The sequence below is a fragment of the Elephas maximus genome, chromosome 12 (genome assembly GCF_024166365.1).
Source record: "Elephas maximus indicus isolate mEleMax1 chromosome 12, mEleMax1 primary haplotype, whole genome shotgun sequence".
NCBI lineage: Eukaryota > Metazoa > Chordata > Mammalia > Proboscidea > Elephantidae > Elephas > Elephas maximus.
The window spans coordinates 33723828-33744778 of NC_064830.1; the positions used below are offsets into that span (position 1 = coordinate 33723828).

The 20951-nt window shown below is 42.6% G+C and overlaps 1 protein-coding gene across 7 annotated transcripts in view; it reads left to right on the plus strand.

Annotated features, from left to right (window-relative positions):
* Nucleotides 1-20951, plus strand: part of KCNS3 (potassium voltage-gated channel modifier subfamily S member 3) — a 112849-nt gene that overhangs the window by 4021 nt on the left and 87877 nt on the right. For 4 of the 7 annotated variants that reach the window (XM_049903894.1, XM_049903892.1, XM_049903887.1 and 1 more), the window contains exons 2-3: nt 16548-16669; nt 17118-17229. The gene's annotated coding sequence lies outside the window, so the exon portion shown is untranslated. Of the gene's footprint in view, nt 1-15509; nt 15533-16547; nt 16691-17117; nt 17230-20951 lie in introns of those variants that run through there. The other 3 variants (XM_049903889.1, XM_049903891.1, XM_049903890.1) reach the window with 3 other exon arrangements.

Consider the following 20951-nt stretch of genomic DNA (forward strand, 5'->3'; position numbering starts at 1 on the left):
CAGGAGAGACCAGTCCTTGGAGAAGGACACCATGCCTGGTAAAGCAGAGGGTCACTGAAAAAGAGGAAGACCCTCGATGAGATAGATTGACACGGTGGCTGCAGTAATGGCCTCAAACGTAGAAACAATCATGAGGATGGTGCAGGATGAGGCAATGTTTCATTCTGTTGTAATAGGGTTGCTGTGAGTCAGAATTGACTCAGTGGAATTTAACAACAATGAAAACATTTAAAATAACACAAATTTAAAAAAGCCCAAACCCGTTGCTGTCAAGTTGATTCCAACTCATAGCGACACTGTAGGACAGAGTAGAACTGCCCCGTAGGATTTCCGAGGCTGGAATCTTTACAGGAGCAGACTGTCACATCTTTCTCCTGTGATACGGTTGGTGCATTGGAACTACTGACCTTTCGGTTAGCAGCTGAACACTTTAACCACTGCACCACCAAGTCTCTTTCACTAAATATTTAAGTCCTGATAAAAATCACAATGATAGTGTCACATTTGTACAGCCTGTTATGGTTTGCAGAAACTTTCACAGGGGTTATTTCATTTCAGTCCTCATTTCAACTGAGTAAGGCAGGGCAGAGGCTAGGAAGCCCATACTGCAGATGTAGAAAATAAGGCAAAGTCAGTGTCAGACTTAACCAAAGCCAGATGTCTTCTGACTCCAAGTCCAGCATTTTTCTGCCTCACTTCTCTCTGGTGTTAGGTTGGGCAGAAAAGGAGGCCAGTGAGATGTGAAAAAGTCCTTAGAGGCGGCTGAGTTTTGAATTTTACCCTGAAGCTGCTTTTTGCTTGCTGGTCTTGGCTATCCAGGGTGGCTTAGTGTTCCTTTGGTGGACAGGGGAAGGAAGAGTCATTTTTTTTTTTTTTTTTTAAATGTATTCTGGAACCAGAAGTATGGCATGTGAAGCCTGGAGAGAAATCCAAATTTTGATGAACACAGTGACAACTTAGAATGTACAATGAAATGTAGAAGCTAATTTAGAAGAATTTTCGTCCCTTTATCCCTTTATCATTTCTCTAGGTCACCTTTTGAAATTGCTGTATACGCACAGCTACACCTTATAAAAGTAAACACTTTTTCCAAACCAAATTCATTGCCATTGAGTCGATTTCAACTCAAAACGACCCACGTGCTACAGAGTAGGACAGTACTACACAGGATTTTCTTGCTGTAATCCTTATGAAAGCAGATGGCCAGGCCTTTCTTGCATGGAGCTGCCAGGTAGTTCGAACTGCCAACCTTTTGGTTAGTAGCTGATAGCAAACTGCTTATACCACCCAGGCTCCTTAAACGCTTTTTTTTTTTTTTTTTAATAACTTTTATTAAGCTTCAAGTGAACGTTTACAAATCCAATCAGTCTGTCACATATAAGTTTACATACATTTCACTCCCTACTCCCACTTACTCTCCCCCTCTTGAGTCAGCCCTTTCAGTCTCTCCTTTCTTGACAATTTTGCCTGCTCCCCTTTCTCTCTATCCTCCCATCCCCCCTCCAGACAAGAGTTGCCAACACAATCTCAAGTGTCCACCTGATATAATTAGCTCACTCTTCATCAGCGTCTCTCTCCCACCCGCTGACCAGTCCCTTTCATTTCTGATGAGTTGTCTTCGGGGATGGTTCCTGTCCTGTGTCAACAGAAGGTCTGGGGAGCATGGCTGCCGGGATTCCTCCAGTCTCAGTCAGACCATTAAGTTTGGTCTTTTTATGAGAATTTGGGGTCTGCATCCCACTGATCTCCTGCTCCCTCAGGGGTCCTCTGCTGTGCTCCCTGTCAGGGCAGTCATCGATTGTGGCCGGGCACCAACTAGTTCTTCTGGTCTCAGGATGATGTAGGTCTCTGGTTCATGTGGCCCTTTCTGTCTCTTGGGCTCTTAGTTGTCGTGTGGCCTTGGTGTTCTTCATTTTCCTTTGCTCCAGGTGGGTTGAGACCAATTGCTGCATCTTAGATGGCCGCTTGTTAGCATTTAAGACCCCAGACGCCACATTTCAAAGTGGGATGCAGAATGATTTCATAATAGAATTATTTTGCCAATTGACTTAGAAGTCCCCGCAAACCATGTTCCCCAGACCCCCGCGCTTGCTCCGCTGAGCTTTGAAGCATTCATTTTATCCCGGAAACTTCTTTGCTTTTGGTCCAGTCCAATTGAGCTGACCTTCCATGTATTGAGTGTTGTCTTTCCCTTCACCTAAAGCAGTTCTTATCTACTGATTAATCAATAAAAAACCCTCTCCCACCCTCCCTCCCTCCCCTCCTCGTAACCACAAAAGTATGTGTTCTTCTCAGGTTTACTATTTCTCAAGATCTTATAATAGTGGTCTTATACAATATTTGTCCTTTTGCCTCTGACTCATTTCGCTCAGCATAATGCCTTCCAGGTTCCTCCATGTTATGAAATGTTTCAGAGATTCGTCACTGTTCTTTATCGATGCGTAGTATTCCATTGTGTGAATATACCACAATTTATTTACCCATTCATCCATTGATGGACACCTTGGTTGCTTCCAACTTTTTGCTATTGTAAACAGAGCTGCAATAAACATGGGTGTGCATATATCTGTTTGTATGAAGGCTCTTGTATCTCTAGGGTATATTCCTAGGAGTGGGATTTCTGGGTTGTATGGTAGTTTTAAACGCTTCTTAAATAAGCTAAAAATAGTTACTAGACTAGGCTGTAGTATTTTTCTTTGTGCAGAGGGCAGTAGCGAGATTCTCTTTGGAATCCTGTAGAGCCTTGCACCATGGTTTGCTTAGAATACCCAAATCAAACCAAATCCATTGCTGTCGAGTCGGTTCTGACTCATATCGACTGTATAGGACAGAATAGAACTGCCCCATAGAGTTTCCAAGGAGTGGCTGGTGGATTCAAACTGCTGACCTTTTGGTTAGCAGCTGAGCTTTTCATCTCTTCAACACCAGGGCTCCAAAAAAAAATACAGAATGCTTCTCGAAATAGATACCCTATTAATATTGTCTTTAATTGTACAAGTGTTGGATGACGAAGGCTTATGATCTGCTTGTAGCCAGTAATGTTACAGGTAAACAGTAGACGTTGATACCAGCTGGCTTTTGCGGGCTTGCTGAAGCCCTGAGTGAATCGGGCATCCTGCTAACTGACCTGCAGATGAGTCAAGTGAATGCCTACCAGGTGCTCACCGATGTGGTCTCGATGATTAATTTATGTAGTTATACATATTGTGTCTACGTACGCAAACATGCACAACTATTCATTCAATAAGTATTTCAGTACTTAAGTACTCTATATGTGCTGTGCTAGATGCTGGGCATACTGTGGTAAGGGAAACAAATATGGGGGTGGGGGGTGGTTGGGGAGGCAGACGTTAAATAAATGCAAACATTTAAGCAGTGGTCAGTGCTCTGAAGGACTTCCCTGGAGAGAGTAACAGTATGGGGGAAGGCACTAGTTTAGGTTGGAGGCTCAGGGAAGACCTTTCTGAGGAAGGGACACTCCATTCTGAGGGCTGGATAGGAGTTCAAGTGAAGAGTGGAAGAAAGAGAATCCCAAATTTCAGGCTGAGAAATAGCAGTGTGAGGATTCTGAGGCAGGAATGAGCACTGAGCTTTGGAGGAACTGAAGACCAAAGTGCCTGAAGACTGGTGGACAAGGGTGGGATGGCTGAGAGGAGTTTGAAGGTCCAGATCATGCTCTGCCCTTTAGGCTAAGTTAAGGAACTTATGGAGTCCCTGGGTGGTATAAACGGTTAATGTGCTCGGCTGCTAACTGAAAGGTTGGCAGCTTGAGACCCAGAGGTGTCTCAGAAAAAAGGCTTAGTTAGAGATCTACTTCCAAAAAGACAGCCGTTAAAAATCCCATGGAGCCCAGCTCTACTCTGATACGCATGGGATTGCCATGAGGAGGAATAGACTCAATGGCAACTGGTTTAAGGGTCTTAGAGTAATAAGGCTATGGGGAGGAATAAATGTTTTGTAGCAGGGGGTGTCATGTACCAATAGCCAATTTATATGTATGCAAGATTGAACAGGCTGTGAATAATACATTGGGTGAAACCAGATTAGGAAAGAATAGATTGAAGACATGCAAGAGTGGAAATTGGAAGCCTAGCTGGAAGGCATTTTGGAGAGATGAGACCTCAAACCAGCTTAAACTGGGCTGAAAAGTGACTGGGAGGTGAAGAGGTGGAGACCATTTATGTGTAATTGGGTTATAAAAGAGACCGGTGGTTGTGGGTGTGTAATTTGTGTGTTTGCTTGTCTGTGTAGAAGGTGATCTTGGCTGGAGGTTAGGAACTGAGTCCAGCTGCTTAGTAAATCAACACATACACGTGTGTAGGATTTTAATGTTTCAGAACATCTAGAAAATGAGAGATTTGCATTCTAGCTCCGGGTGTGTCTCCAAATTGTTGGGTAACATTGGGCATGTCATTTTTCCTTCTTTTTTCACAGCCTGATGATTTTATGATTAAAAAAATATGTAACATTTGTACTAGTATTCTTCTTCAATAGATTCATTTGTATTTGTTCATTTGGATCATTGTAATAATTGAATTAGAAGCACTGTGAATGTGTATGTGGGAACATTTGTGATGGGATTCTCAGCATTCACTCTTTGGTGATGACCAGTAAGTTCCTTTTGATTTGGCTCCAATGGAGAGACATTAGTGATAAGCCTAGTGACAAGATGCCAAGCCCCTCCAAGGTAGATGGGGGGAGGCCCGATGGAGAGACCCAGGATGGTTATAAGACAACTCTCTGTGTCTCCATAGAGTCCTTCCTTACCTGGTCTTCCTCATCACATTAGCCTCTTCTTCTTTATCAATGAGTATCCGTACAAAAGTGCAACAGAACAGTGTCCTTTCTTTTGGGAACCTATGTTTTAGCAAAACATGCTGGTCCAGACATTAACAATGAACACCATATGTGGCCTGGTAGGGCCTTAAAGAAGGATAGAGTACCCAGTGATCAATTTATAGTTAGAGGGGATGAGAGTGTAAATAGGACATAGAGTTGAAAGTTATTCCAAAATCATTTAGGCCGTTTGCTGCCCCTGGAAGACTTACTTTGGGAATGCTGATTTATATCCTGGCAAATAATTAGTGTGTCAAGATAAAAGAGTGCCAACAGATGAAATCTTTAGACTTGAACATGATGAAATTTTTTTTACTTATATTATTCTCTGGACTGGTTTGGCTTTCCTAAGCCGTGATTGTTGTGCCAAGGTAAACCTAAAAGCATTTTCTGTGATTTACTCGAGGAAAAGAGCTTAATTGGTCAAAGAGATGAGAGAACGTCATAGATAAAGACTGTGGTTTGAAGTTTTGGATCGAGAGAAGAGTCTGGGTTCTGGCAAGTTTATTTCAGCGTTCTTGCCTTTGAGTTAAATAAATCATGTGTTATCTGGGCATTGGTATTCTTGTGGGTTTTTAAGATCTCAGTTTTCTAACTGTGGTCCCATCATAAGGCCACTGACTCAAGACCTCCTCCCTCCTCCCCTTGGCGATTAGAAGTTACCTGGCCAAAATTCAGCCTAAAGCTTCGTTTCAGAGTTGAGCCTCCTCGGTGAAGCTGGTTTCCTGGACTAAAAGTATAATTTGAAAGTGTTCTTGTTTGGCAGTGTCTGTCTGTCTGTCTACCTACCTATTTTTTGCTAACGTGTGAAAAGTTATTGATGTTCCCTCAACACTTCAACATCTCTTGAAATCACAAATCCTATAAAGTTGACTGACTGGAGATATGAAAATAGGAATCTCATGAAAGCTCATATGATGCCTGCGAATGTTGCCGTTTAAGCAATATCTGCAGACTTAATCTTATTGGAAATCGAATGTCAGTGAGGTGCCTCTTTTTGGTGATGAGAACTGAGATTTCTTTTCCTATCTCCTACAAACTGAAATTTTGGAAGCTGCCGCACACTTTGCCTTCTTGACGAGCATCTTTTATGTGGGGCTTTGAAATACAGAGTACAGGACGCACAGTTGTGTAATGTGGCCCTAAACTCTAATGGGTTTGCTTTTAGTTGCTTTTTATCACTCACCCTTTATCGCTATCACTCACATCAGCGGGGTTAGGAGCAGATAAGCAAGCTCTGTTTTACAACTCTTCACTCACAAGTTAATGCGAGCAACTTGGAAATTATTCCCATTTAAGCATTATTAGACATTGGGGTAAGTTTCAGGCTAGTCCACAAAAGCAGATTTAAATCATACTGAGGTGGAATGTTGGATGGTTTAAGTACTAGCAACCAAGGACTGTGTGGTGTATATTGCTCCATACACTCCTAGACACAGACACACACCCTAGAGGAGACAGTGGTCATTGGTATGGACTGTGTAGCTGATTTGACATAAGTAGACATAACATAGCCAAAGCACAAAAAAAGTACCATATTTATTTTTCAGAGTTTATAGCAACAAACCAACAGCAGCCCTCCCACCCCAAACTGTTTGTATTGTCCAATTGTGAACTGCCTCAGAAACTACCAAAGTGACTGAGCGTGGAACGATTTTGAACATCCCTTGTTAAACTAACTTGAGAAGGAAACTCGCAGAAATGGAAACTCTGTGAAAATCAAGTAAAGAAGCCCATGTTTTACATCAGGGTGTATGAAGTTTGTTGTTTTGTTTTCAAGTGTGTGTTCTTGTTTACCGTGGAGTGAGGTCTTTCTTTCAACATCTCAGGAGGGAAGACTATGCTGGTCCAGAGGTAACAACTAACACTGTTCCCTGAAGCCTGGTTCTGAGCTGGCAAGTGCCACTGCTGTGCTCACTGGAGGGTGTGGGCGCTTGTCAGCAGATCTCGGTCTCTTCCTTCCGCCGCATTCCACTTAGTTCTTCCTTGTTTGGAGAACTTGGAAACTCTGAGAGAGGTGGGTGTGCCTAGAAAATAGATTGGAGAAAGGAGAGGTATAAAAATTAATTTTTGTAAGTCAAACTGGAAACTTTTTCCGCTTGCATTGCCTGGGGATCTCATTATTTTATTCTTTTTTTTTTTCTTATTGATGAAGTATAGAATTACTCATAGCAGATACTTCTGGGCAAGGAATTAAAATCCTCCCAGGATAGCTTCTTGGAGCCAGATGTGAATGTTTAATAAACCATAAAAACAGTTTTTTTTTTTTTTCCCCTACCTTCCAAGTAACAGACTATATGCTGTATTAAAAAACCAAAAACCAAAATACAAACCAGTTGCCATGGAGTCAATTCCAACTTATGGCGACCTCATGTGTTGCAGGGTACAACGGCGCTTCATAAGGTTTTCAAGGCTGTGACCTTTTGGAAACAGATTGCTAGACCTCTCTTCTGAGGTGCCTCTGGGTGGGTTCAAACCGGCAACCTTTTGGTTAGTAGTTGAGTGTTTAATCATTTGTGTCACTCAGGAACTCCTATATGCTACAAAAACCATCATATTTTATTTTGTCATTTCTTTTAAAGTGTTAGGTAAAACTTTTGTTTTCACCACGTAAATTAGTCGTGGTGGCAGCTTTCCACAGCAACAGACACTTGGCTCTCTGAGAATTTTGTTGTAAACATGCTGAGGATTTCTGATTTGGCAAAAGGCACTCTGTTACTTGAAGCAGCAATAAACACTTCCTTGAAATCCTTTGGAAATGCCGTAACATGTTAGGTGCTCAGACTGGGTTCAGAGAAACCCTGTAATTGTCACAGCTATCATCATGGTGTCCTGGAGCCGCCAGGGAAGGCAATACGTTGTGAAGGTGCCTCCCATGCAGACTTCTCCAGTCTCTTTTCAACAGGAAAAACCTTATGTTTTACCCTTGAGTGGAACATTCATTTATTCCTACTTGTACCAGGTAGCTTCTGCTTCCTACTGTGTATCTGGCAGGGGACATGCGGAAGTCAGAGGTGATCCTTGGTCCTGAGCTGAGATAGACAGCTAAGATTCTGTGTGATAAGCAAAGTGCTAATGCTAAGATATGGGGTTCTGCAAGCACAAAGGGGAGTTTCCCATTTAGCTTTAGGTGTGTGTGAATCCGGGGCTCATCAAGGGAAAACTTCCTGGAAAAGGTGACATTTGAGCTGGTTTCTTGAAGACAAAACTGGAATTAAATGGATAAGAAGGGAAAAGAGCACTCCACGCAGAGAGAACAGCATCTATGAGGTTTGGAAGTGAGGGTGTACTGTGAGATTAAAACCAAACTAAATCTGTTGCTGTTGAGTTGATTCTGACTCATGGCTACCCCATGTGTTACAGAGAACTGCTCTGTAGGGTTTTCTTGACTGTAATCTTTAGGGAAATAGAATGCCAGGCCTTTCTTTTGTAGCCGCTGAGTGGGTTTGAACCACCAACCTTTAGGTTAGTAGTTGAGCACAATCCGTTTGTGCCACCCAGGGATTGCTGTGGTAAGGCTGGGGATGGTAAATAATTTGACAGGGTTGGGGCAGGGTATGACATGGATGATGAGGCCAGAGATACAGGCAGCGATGTTGTTGTGTGACATCCTGAGGCATTTGGACTTTATCCTGAAAGTAATGAGGAGCCATTGAAGGTTTTACGTAGGACGTTGACACATTTAGCAGTTTTGACAAGTCACTGTCACCTTCTGTGGAGAGTGAGAAATGGAGGCAAGATTATGTAACTGACTTGTCTACTGGTGTGATTTGGGGGCCTGGACAGGGGCCTCTGTCTCATCCAGGTAGTTTAGTCTCTTCCTTGATGCCTAAAATTCCTTAGACTTCTACATTTTTTTTTTTTTAAGTCCAGAATAGAGAATTCCCTGGGGATGTTTAGAGGAGTTTTTGGCCACACAGCTGTTTCGTCTTCCTGTACCCCCTCGTTTCCTTTGGCTAATTGTCCCTCCCTGTTTGTAATGTTGTCTTAGTGGGATGGTAAATGCTGAAGATATTCCTGGAGGCTTCTTCTGCCAGCCCCTTCCTGTCCTGCCCTAGCACAGCCATTTGGTGGTCACATGGTATGAGATCAGTCAATGAGACGTTCTGTCAATTGAGTGAATCAGGGTTGGAAGAGAACTCCGGAGTGTGTTCCAGACCTCTTCTTTAATGAGTTGTTTCTGGTTCCAGGTCTTTCAGAAATGCCTTGAGTCCCGCCTGTTTCCAGGTGTGGGTCTTCAGCCTTCTCATTGATTCTGTGAGATGCAGATAGCCTTCTGAAGAAATTATACCTATTTGAGTTAGCCACAACCAATGGCTGTTGCTTGTAGCCAAATAACCCAAAAAGATGTAGGAAACTTCCAAGGGCCTCATCTCACACCAGAGTTGAATCTCAGTGTTTCCTGTTGTTTTTGAAAGGGGAGCAGGCAGAGAATGCGAGGACACCTTGTTGCTGAAAGAGAGTGAGGGATGCTCTGAAAGGGTCATGGGTAACCAGGTCCCTACAGACCGGCTTTGTGGCTTCCCAGGGTAGCCGCAGATGGTCCTGCTTCAGTGTCTATCTGGAGTGGGCCAAAATAGCATTAAATAAGTGCAGGCAATTTCTGTGTACTGAGAATTCTGGTTCTTACTCAAAAAACACTCAGGGCAGTGGTAATACTTAATAAAAATGATAATTGTATATGCATTTATATTGTACCTGTATTATGTGCCAAACACTGTTCTAAATGTGATGTGTATATTAATCTATTTAATATTTGTAACAATACTTTGAGGTAGGTGCTGTTATCATCTTATATTAAATTATTATCCTGTTCCATCCATCCATCCGTCCATCCGTCCATCCGTCCTTCCATCCTTCCGTCCTTCCGTCCATCCATCCATCCAAACAGATGAGAAAACAAGCAATGAGAGGTTTCAATAACTTCCCCATGTCATATAACTGGAAAGTGGCAGAACTGGGATTCAAATCAAAGCACGCTGGTTATAGAGGCTGTGCTCTTACCCATGGGTTTAAATCTTAGCTCCACCACTTACTAGCTGGGAAAGTCATTAAACCTCTCTGGCCTCAGTTTTCTCATCTTCAGAATGGGAATTAAAAAGAGCATCTACCTCATGGGGCTGTTGAGAGGCTTAAAGGATTTACTAAGTGCTTAAAGCAGTGCCTGGTACATAGTAAATACTCAATGAGGGTTTTCTAGAAAAATTATTTAGTAATAGACGTCATAAAGAAGGCTGAATGCGCGTACTTGAAAAAGTTAAGCACAGAAAACACGCGACTCTTCTGTCCCCCACTTGTGGTCTATACAATGCCCTTTGTAGATATGTTATGGCTCTTCACGGAAAGGTCCTGACGTAATAAAAAGTCATTTGTACTGTTCCCACATTCGCTTAGGGAGATAAGGCCAAAGAAGAGTTTATTTTAAGGACGTGAGCTGGTGTGTAAGGATAGGCAGTAAGCCATTAACAACAGGAGTGGTGTGGGAGGAGCTTCCCTGCCAGGGGCCTTGTTGGGTGACCTGAGCTTTGGTCTGGACTTGCCACCTCCCTGTTGTACTTAACCCTTTGGAATCTCAATTTCCTCATCCATAAATAGCAGATAATAATAATACCTGCCAGTCTGGTTTGATCTGGGCATTAAATAAGATCATTCAGTCATTCATTCATTTCCTGCTGGGCATTAGGGATGCAAATTTTTTAAAAAAAAGTAGCCCTGCCATTGCAGAGCTCACAGTGCAATGGAGACAGCAGTATAAAGCATTCTGCTGTAGGTCAGTAGGTTAAATACTGTGATGGAGGTAAGACCTGGTGGATGAGTAGAAGCAAGTCTGGCTTTGGGGTAGGGAGGAGTTTGGGATGAGATGTTTGTTCTGGAAAATATGATACAGCCGAATCTTGAAAGGCATTCTGAGCCAGACAAAACGAGTGCAGAGATCTAGAGGTGTGAGAAATTGTGGGTTGTGGCAGGTGATGCTGATGGACAAGGAATAATGGTAAAGAGAGCTAACATTTTATTGAGCATTTACTATGTACCAGGCACAGATGGCTTTATTTATACGATCTCATTTTTTATCCTCACAACTGTCCTATTTGGTACATGATTTTTTTTTTTTTTAGTAAACAAAGTTTCATTGGAACACAGCCACACGCATTTGTTTACGTATTATCTGTGATGGCTTTTGCACTAAGATGGCGGCGTTGAGTATTTGTGACAGAGACAGTATAGCCTGCAAAGCTGGGCTTTTAGAGAAAAAGTTGCTGATCTTATTTTATTTTAGATGTGGTATGTGATATTTATTACCTGTGTTTTATAAAGGAGGAAACTGAGACTTAGAGAGCTTAAATGACTTGCGTAAGGTCACACGGAAACCCTGGTGGCTTAGTGGTTAAGTGCTACGGCTGCTAACCAAAAGGTCAGCAGTTTGAATCCGCCAGGCGCTCCTTGGAAACTCTATGGGCCAGTCCTATAGGGTCGCTATGAGTCGGAATCGACTCGACGGCACTGGGTTTGGTTTGGTACTGGTTTATGGTCACACAGCTGAAAAAAAAAGAAAAGAAAAAAAGCCCCATTGCTGTTCAGTTAATTCTGACCTATAGCTACCCTATAGAAAAAGAACCTCCCCATATAGTTTCTAAGGCTGTGATCTTTATAGAAGCAGACTACCACATCTTTCTCCTGCAGAGCAGCTGGTGGGTTTGAACTGCCAACTTTCCATTTAGCAGCCTAGAGCTTAACTACTGTGCCACCAGGGCTCCTTGGTTACACAGCTAGGAAGTGGAAAAGCTGGGATTCAGACCCAGGCATCTGGGTCTAGGTTTATCTTAGAGCCCTCAGTATTTTATGTCTGCTTGAGGGTGTGTGTGTGTGTGCGTGCGTGCGTGCGTGTGTGTGACCATCCAATGTGCATTTTAAAAGGTAACTTTAGTTTAGCATGAAGGATGAATTCAAGGGTAGGAAATGGGGATGGGCCTGAGGCAGGGGGGAGAGTTAGTAGACTGTTGTAGTAAACTTGGGAAAATTACCAAGTGTCTGAATTAAAGCAGATGGAGGAGGGAAAGGAAAAGGAGAGGGATTTGAGAGACATTTGGGATGTATATTTGACAGTCCTTGGTGGTGACCGATTGTCAGTGGGCCTGTGTGGTGACAGAAATGTAGGCGTCAAGGATGATTTCCAGGTATCTCTCCTGAGTAACATTTTAAATTGAAAATACCATGGCTTGTGCCAGGTGTACCTTAGTCCTCAAAGTGACATCTTTGCTTTTTAACACTTTGAAGAAGAGGGCATGGAACGAGGGATATCATTGCTGATGTCAGATGGATCCTGGCTGAAAGCTGAGTGTCATAATATTTTCAGTCACCTCATATGCATGTGAAGGCTGGACAATGAATGAGGAAGACTGAAGAAGAATTAATGCATTTGAATTATGGTATTGAAGAAGAATGTTGAATATAGTATGGACTTCCATCTGTGTTGGTAGTACAGCCAGAATGCTCCTTAGAAGTGAGGATGGTGAGACTTCATCTCACATACTTTGGACATATTATAAGAAAGGACCAGTCCCTGGAGAAGGGTATCATGCTTGGTAGAGTAGAAGTCAGTGAAAAAGAGGAAGACCCTCAATGAGATGGACTGACACAGTGGCTGCAACCGTGGGTGCGAACATAGCAAGTATTGTAAGGATGGCTTAGGACCTGGCAGCCTTTCATTCTGTTGTACGTGAGGTTGCTGTGAGTTGGAACTGACTCAAGGGCAACTAACAACAACATCTCGAGTAAGCGTGTGGGGTGAGAATAGAGGGTGAAAGGGAGCTTTGGACATGTTTATTTTGAAGTGTCAGTGGGACATTCAAATGGACATGTCCAATAGGTAGTTATATGGATTCAGAATATAGGAGGGAGATCAGAGCTGGGAATACAAATCTGGGCTCCATAGCCGAAACCGTGGTGTTAGATGAAATCTCCAGAGGAGAGCGGAGGGATAAAAATGAACCCATGGGCGTGGGATAGGGTGAGGAGATGACATGAACTTGAGGTCTATGAACGGTATCCAGGCTACAGATTTGTTTTGGCCTGAAGTATTGAAATAGTAAAAACACCTGCTGCCAACATTTTAAAAAAATGAGTGAGCTCCCATTAAAAACAAAGATTTGTTGGTGTTCTTGACAGACTGGGTGGTCCAGCCCCTGTTGCCCACAGGTGAGGGGCAGCAGCCTCCTTTCAGCAGGGCCAGTGCTTCTCAGCTTGCTCCATTGACCAGGTGTCCTCCTCTCATTTCAGGTAGCTGCCTGACCCCTTATGTTATGACCCCAGATTGAAGGTTTGGGAAGAGGAAGTAGAGTTTCAGACAAAGCTAAGCATGAGGAGTCAGACAAGTTGGGGAGAACAAGAGCAGGTGGCATTAGTGAATTGCAGAGGTAGCAGAGGTCAGTAGTGACAGGTGCCTCAGAGAGCTAAGTCAGATGCAGACTGGAAAGTGTCCTTTGAGTTTGGCCACATGGAGGTACCCTTAGCAAAACCACTTAGTAGAGTGTTGGGGCACGAATGTTAGGGGAGGAAGGGACGATTAACGCAGAATATGATTTCTAGAAGTATTCTTGCAAAGAGGAATTCGGGGTTGGGGGATTTTGTTTTGTGTTATTTTTTTAATAAGTGGCTTGAGTATATCTATATAAGGGTGTATGTGCTATAAACTAGGACTTTGTTCTTGATTTACATTTTATAAGAACAACAAGGACTCTGGGCTTAGCTTTGGTTGGCAGATTATCCTATAAGAAATGGCTGCTCTTCTTAAAACAAAGCTCCTTCCACCCCCAGGTTATAGAATAGGGTTGGGTCCTTATATGCCTTTGTTAAGATAGTTCTGCCAAATTTGAATCTTACCAATGTTCAGGGCATTTTTTGAGATTTTAATTTGTAAGCCGTAGTGCCTTAAAATTTTTAAAATAGGTAATTTTACATTTTAACAGTTGCAAATTAAGTCGAGCAGTGTCCATGTGGTGATTTGTTACCTACATATTCTCATGTGAATACTATCCATTTCCTTTTATCACTTGCCAGGTGCAATCTGTGTGATGATCTTATTAACCGGCATCACTTCTATTGCAGTCTGGGTTAGTGTGTGTTTATTGATTTTAAGCAATATCCCCCAATTTTTCCATTTACTTTTTTGAATTTGTTTTATGACATAACTTCTTCTAATAGTGTGTGTGTGTGTTGGAACTTATCTATCTTGTCTTTCATGAAAACTCTCTTTATTAAGGGAAGAATGAATATACTCTCCCATCTGCAGTGGCTGATAAATCACCTACTTTCTTTTCTTCTTGAGTGACCACGATTTTAAAAAGCACATTTTGCTATGATTTTCTTTTTGCCCAGTAATGCAATTGGTAAGAGAGACTCTAAAATTTGACCTGGAACAGAAGCAGTCAGTAGCTGAGCTGTATGACAACTATCAACCAACTCATCCATTTGTTAATTAACTCAGCAAAATGTTTTTAAGCACCTATAGTCAAAATTGACTTGACGGCAATGGGGTTTGCTTTGGAGCCCTGGTTGTACAGTGGTTAAGCATTCAGCTTCTAACCAAATGGTCAGCAGTTAGAATCCACAGCTGCTCCTGGGAAACCCTATGGGGCAGTTCTATTGTGTCTTATAGGGTCACTATGAGTCAGAACCGACTTGACAGCAGTGGGTTTGGTTTTTGGTTATGTGTTAGACAAGATTGTAGACATGGAATACAGCAGTGTATAAGACACAAAAATCCCTGCCCTCATGGAACGCATATCAATAAACAATAAACTAGATTAAAAAAACAAAGTATATGTCTCTAAGTATATCTTAAAACAAACAACCAAACAAAAAAAATCAAACCTTTTACTGTTGAGTCGATTCTGACTCATAGTGGTTCTATAGGACAGGGTGGAACTGCCCCATACGATTTCCAAGGCTATAATCTTTATAGAAGCAGACTGCCACATCTTTCTCCCAAGGAGCAGCTGGTGGTTTTGAACCATCAGACTTTCGGTTAGCAGCCAAGCACTTAACCACTGTGCTACCAGGGCTTCTTAAGTATATCTTAAAAACAAAAACCCAAATCCGTTGCCATAGAGTCAATTCCAACTCACAGCGACTCTACAGGACAGAGTAGAATTGCCTTACAGCGTTTCCAAAGAGCAGGTGACCTTTCGGTTAGGAGTCATAGCTCTTAATCATCTTAACCCAAAAAACCACTCATTGCCGTCAAGTCGATTCCAACTCATAATGACCCTATAGGATAGAGTAGAACTTCCCCAGAGGGTTTCCAAGGAGCACCTGGTGGATTCGAACTGCCGACCTTTTGGTTAGCAGCCATAGCTCTTAAGCACTATGCCACCAGCGTTTCATCTTCGGGAGTGATAAATGCTAAGGGAAAAAAAAATAATAAATCAGGGTAGGGGAGATAGGAGTTTCAGGAAGACTGTTGACATTTAGATAATGTAGCTAAGGGAGGCCTCACTGAGAAGGTATCATTTGAGTAAAGACCTGAAGGCAATGAGGAAGCAAGTCCTGCAGCATCTGGGGAAAGAGCGTTCCAGGCCGACCACAGACAGTGTACGGGCCCTGAGACGGGAATGTGTATCACTTGGCATGTGTAAGGAATAGCACAAAGGTATGCCAGACTGGAGTGAAAGGGCAAGAGAAGCAGAAGATAAGATCAGTAAGTAAAGTGGGAGGAGGGGGCTTTTACTCTCAGTAGGATGGAAGCCACTGGACGGTTGAACATAGGGGTGACATGATGTGACTTATGTTTTAGCAGGATCTCTAGCTAAAGGATTTTTAACCTTTATTTGTGTAGTGGACCCCGTTGGCAGTCTGAAGAAGCCTATGGCCCACTTTTCAGAATAGCACTTTTAAATGCAAAAAATAAATGGCACAGGATATGAAGTATTGAAATAGCGACATATTAAAGCAAGTTTATGATGTAGTCATATATGTGTTTCTTTATTAACTCATTATATATAATGTAGCAGTAGGTCTATAGCTTCTGCGATTTGAAAGTAATAATGAGTGTAGATGACATTTTGAGATGTTTGCACAACTCTGATATGAAATTATGAGGAATTTCTATCGATGCAAAGTCACAGGTACTGCTATTACTGCTCTGGACCAATGCTTACATTTTTAATGGGAGGAATTGCCAAATTTTAGTTGGAAATTAGTAAAAGTAAAGACTTTTTCCCGCATCTCCGTTTGAGGACTTCCTGAGTTCTCTCTACAGACTTCTGCTCTGACCGTTAGGTGGAGAACAGATTAAAACCAGTTGCTGTCGAGTCAGTTCTGACTCGTGGTGACCCCACGTGTGTCAGAGTAGAACTGTATTTCATAGGGTTAAAGTAGATCACCAGGCCTTTCTTTCGAGGTGCTACTAGGTAGACTCAAACTGCCAAATGGTTAAGCTGGTGCGAGCACTTTGCACCACCCAGAACTCCTGAGAATAGATTAAGTGGGGTCAAAAAGAGAAGTGGGATGAACCAGTGAAACCTGGCTGATGTTTCCGTTCTTGTCCTTGTCTGCGTTTCAGCTGGTACTACTGGAATTCACTGCTTGTCATTTCGGATCACTAGAACTCCTGGTGGATTGGTGTACCCAATGGCAGCCTTAAGTTTTTAGATGTTCTAAGAATAGCAGTAATTCTGAGTGGTTTTTACATTTTTCTTACTGCTTTCTTGTAGGTAAATAGCTCAGAAGGCCTGGGGTATGGTCCCTTTACTTCAGTGATCCTCTGTCTGCATGGCCACAGGAAATCCGTTCTCCCAGCCTAGTTACCTAGCCTTTTTATTCCTGGTTCACAAAGGTAGGGAATATGATAGTACAGGTAAGGTTCTGTATATTTGAAAAAGAAATATTCTAAATCAATACCTCTAAGTCATAGGGCTACATCGTAGCCAGACTGAACTACTTTCAGCTGTCTGTACACACCACATGCTTTCTTGCCATCTTGTCTTTGCTTGTTCTTTCTTTTCCTTGGAGAGCAGTCTTCTTTACCCTAACCTCTCCCCTTTACTTGTTCATATCTCACCTAACCATAAGGGTGCAGCCCAAATGCCACTCATTTGTGTCATTGTCCCCAGTTCCCTCTCCTGGAGTACCTCTGCCTCTTCTGAACTCCTGCAGTGCTTTCTCTATACGTCTCCATGTGGTACCTGAACCGTTCTACCTTGCGTTATGGTTACTTCTTTATCCCTTTATCCTCCTGTAAGCTCTTTGAGGGGTAGATCCATGTTGTCTTTTGTTCTCCTTAGTTCCCAGGAGAGTACCTGCCATGAAGCAAATGTAAATGAACAGAAGAAGCTTATGATTCTTGCCGATGACACTGGAGTACCTTGGCCAAGGATTCTATCTTGGGCGAAATCTGTAAGTTTCATTTAATGTATACACCCCGTCCCCTGCCCAAATATTGACCAAGGCTGCTTGTGACCTTTCATTTTCCAAGTAGGAATAACTATAATTATTTTATAATACCTACTGATTTACAGAAAACCCTGGTGGCATAGTGGTTAAGTGCTACAGCTGCTAATCAAAAGGTCAGCAGTTCAAATCCACCAGCCCCTCCTTGGAAACTCTATGGGGGCAATTCTACTCTGTCCTTTAGGGTCGCTGTGGGTCGGAATCGGCTCAACGGCAATAGGTTTTTTTTTGGTACCCATTTACAGAAATTCACACAGTACCAAGAGGTATAGAATAGAAAGCAAAATCACCCGTGGTTCCATCATCCAGAATGAATGCATTTAATATTTTGGTAGATGTTCTTATGTTTTTTTTTCCTACTTTGTAAAGTCAGACGTATTTTACAAAGATTTTTGCCATATATTGTATGATATGCACACATGTATTTTACTTAGCATATTGCGAATATCTTTTCATGGATATAGAGACAGTAGAACATGGTGGTTAAGAGAACGGGCTATAGAACGTTATTGTTTGCATTCAGACCATGGAGTTATCAATCGTTGTTGACCCTGGAGAGTTAGTTAACTTTTCTGTTCCCCAGCTTCTCCATCTGTAAAATGAATGAAATAAAAAATACGACTTATGTGAGTGTTGTGAGGGTTAAATGGATTCAGACACGTAAACCCTTATTGTGGGCCTGGACTCAGTGCACAGAAGTTGCCGTTGTTATTATTTCAGCTTTTTTAAGGGCTGCATGGTATTCCATCACAAGACTACCCCCTAATCTACTTAGCCATTTCCCTATTTGATGGCCATTTAGGTTGCCTTTGACTTTTCTCTCTTATGAGTAAATAGTGATGTAGTGAGCATCGTTATACATATGTCCTTGCACACTTGTCTGATTTATTTCCTCAGGGTACATTTTGAAATGTGAAACTGGGGGATTTTTGTGATACACATTGCTAGAATGTCCTCCAGAAAGGTTTTCTTTAGCTGGTCTACACTACTATCATCATTGCATGATACAGTTTTCCTCCTACACCCTCCAAAGCTGCCTGCTTTCAGTTCTCTATCAGTGTGCTAGTGTGGACGTTGGCTACCCTCAACCCTTTAAAACATGGAAACAGATGAGACTGAGTGCAGAGTCTGAGCCTCGAGGTGTGCTAATTTGCCTTACTGTTTCTCCTGTTTCCTGGCTGCAGACCCAGCTCCTGTGTTCAGCCAGCCATGCTTCAGAGGGACTGCTACAGGGTGGATGGAGCTGGGACGCTCCTTTCAGGGGCCAGTGGAATGGTAGCAGGCATGTGAGCCACTCCTGGTGGCCTCAGAGCCCTGTCAACATGCAGGGAGTACCATACTGGGATCAGACGCTGTGGGGTTTGCTTGCTGTTATCAGCTGCACACCCTTCCACAGAGCAGCTCCTGGTTGGGGCCATCTTTGCTTTCCTTTCTCCAGACTTTCTTTGTGAGTGACTCAGCAGCGTCCCCACCGCCTGCCCTCTGTTCCCCAGGGGAGGTTGTCTAGGAACGCAGAACCCGAGGAGAGGAAGGCGGTACTTAGTTACCCACGCATCAAGCCTTTGGGATTTCTGGAGGTGGTACTGCATTCACTTATTCTGAATGGACAAGGGAAATATCATGTACGTTAACCTTCAGATATAATTTAGAGGCTTTGCTTTAGAAAGCATTTACTGGTTTTCTCTGTGAAGAGCAGTATTTCTACAAATTATTTTTAATCCCTGAATATATTAGACTCTAAAGAAGTTTCCATTTTCTTCTTGGGTCTGACCAAAATGAAGCAAACAAACAAAGATCACTGTGAATTCAAGATTTCTCATATTACTTTAAGGCACTTCTTGAAATGTGATAATTTGGAAAAAGTAAGTAGCTCAGAATATTCTTAGTAAACCATTGTCTGAGTCAACTATAAGGTGTATTTTTCTGATTGTTGTGGGTTGTAGAAGTTAAATATAAGTGTAATTATTCTAGCACATTCCATCTAATTATGATGGTTTGATTATGATATTTTAATTTTAGTTAGGCAAAACATTGGATTACAGTTCTTGTTAGTTAAGCAAGGAAGAGGTAGAGCTGAATTTCACCTTTCGTTACTACTCCTGTTATTTCATTACTTTCATGTTCTATTGAAAGTTAACCTGTGGGTGATGAATAGTGGCAAGACTATAAAACTGACACGTATTTGCGTTTTTCTTGGGACAGCAACAGGTTTCCACAAGACTGGCACTTTGGCTCAGGGCGGGTCTGTTCAGCAGAAGCACTACTACCTGCAAAATGCTGTGTTATTGTGTTGTTGGGTGATTTTTGACTCATAGTGACCCCATGTGACAGAGTAGAACTGCCCCATAGGGCTTCCTAGGCTGTAATCTTTACAGAAGCAGATTGCCAGATCTTTTCTTCCGTGGAGCAGCTGGGTGGATTCAAACCACCAACGTTCTGGTTAGGAGCCAACGCTTAACCCTCATGCCATCAGGGCTCCCTGCAGAACGCTGTAGCAGGCCATCTATCTGAAACTATACTAGTGCGTGTGCGTAGCATATCTTCTGGCACCGAAAATGTTAGAAAATGTAAGACAGAATGGCTTGGCGAAAATTACTAACCTTTACTCTAGACTCCGATTGCATGGGGTAAGCCTTGAATTTCAACAGAAGGTTAAACCTGCTTTTATCTTTCTTCATTTTTTATGTTTTGCTTGTCTGACTCCAGAAATACCATGACTGAACTCTAAAAGAACAAGTGTTTGGGAATGTCCCCAGCCCTTCGCAGCATATAAATTATCAGTATGATCCGTTGTTCTGAGCTTTCTGACTGCATTTGGCCTTCCACGTCCCAAACAGTTGTCTGAGGTTCTTTACTCCTAGAGCAGTGGTTCTCAAGTGGGGCTGATTTTCCTCCTCAGGGACACCTGGCAATATCTAGAGACATTTTTAGTTGTTGGGTAGGGGTGTTGTCACTGGCATCTAGTGGGTAGAGGCCAGGGATACTGCTAAATATCCTACAATGCACAGGGCAGCCCCCCACAAGAAGGAATTATCTGGCTCTGAAAGTCAATATTGCCCAGGCTGAGAAACCCTGCTGTAGAAGATTGAAAGGTCAGGATGTCTTCAGGGAAGCTGACTAACTGCCAGAAAGGTGCTCAAAGGTGCCCTTTACCTGGTAACCTTATCCTCAGTTCAGGATCTGGGTCTCTTGCAACTTTAGAAACATACTTTTAGGTGTTCCACAGCTGATCACATTCTAGGAGGTTGACTCCCATTGAAAGTCACAGGAAACTGAGTAAATAAACCTCTTCCCTCCTTATTAGGCTTCACTAATAAATAGAGCTAGCAGACAGAGTGGACACTTATGGTGGCCTGCATAGCTCATATGCCTCCTGTTGACAAGGTATGTGGGAGCCCAAATCCTCAGGAGGTGACTTGGCGAGCCTGCAAGCAGAAAAAGGGAAGTTTTTGGGTATTTAATGATGGGAAGGAGTCCCTGGGTAGTGCAAATAGTTAACACCTTTGGCTGCTAATGGAAAGGTGGCAAATTCCAGTCCACCCAGAGGAAGAGCCTGGTGATCTGCTTCCAAAAAAATCAGCCACTGGAAACCATATGGAGCATAGTTCTACTCTGACACACGTGGGATCAGCATGAGTGGGATCGACTCCACGGCAGCTGGTAGTAAC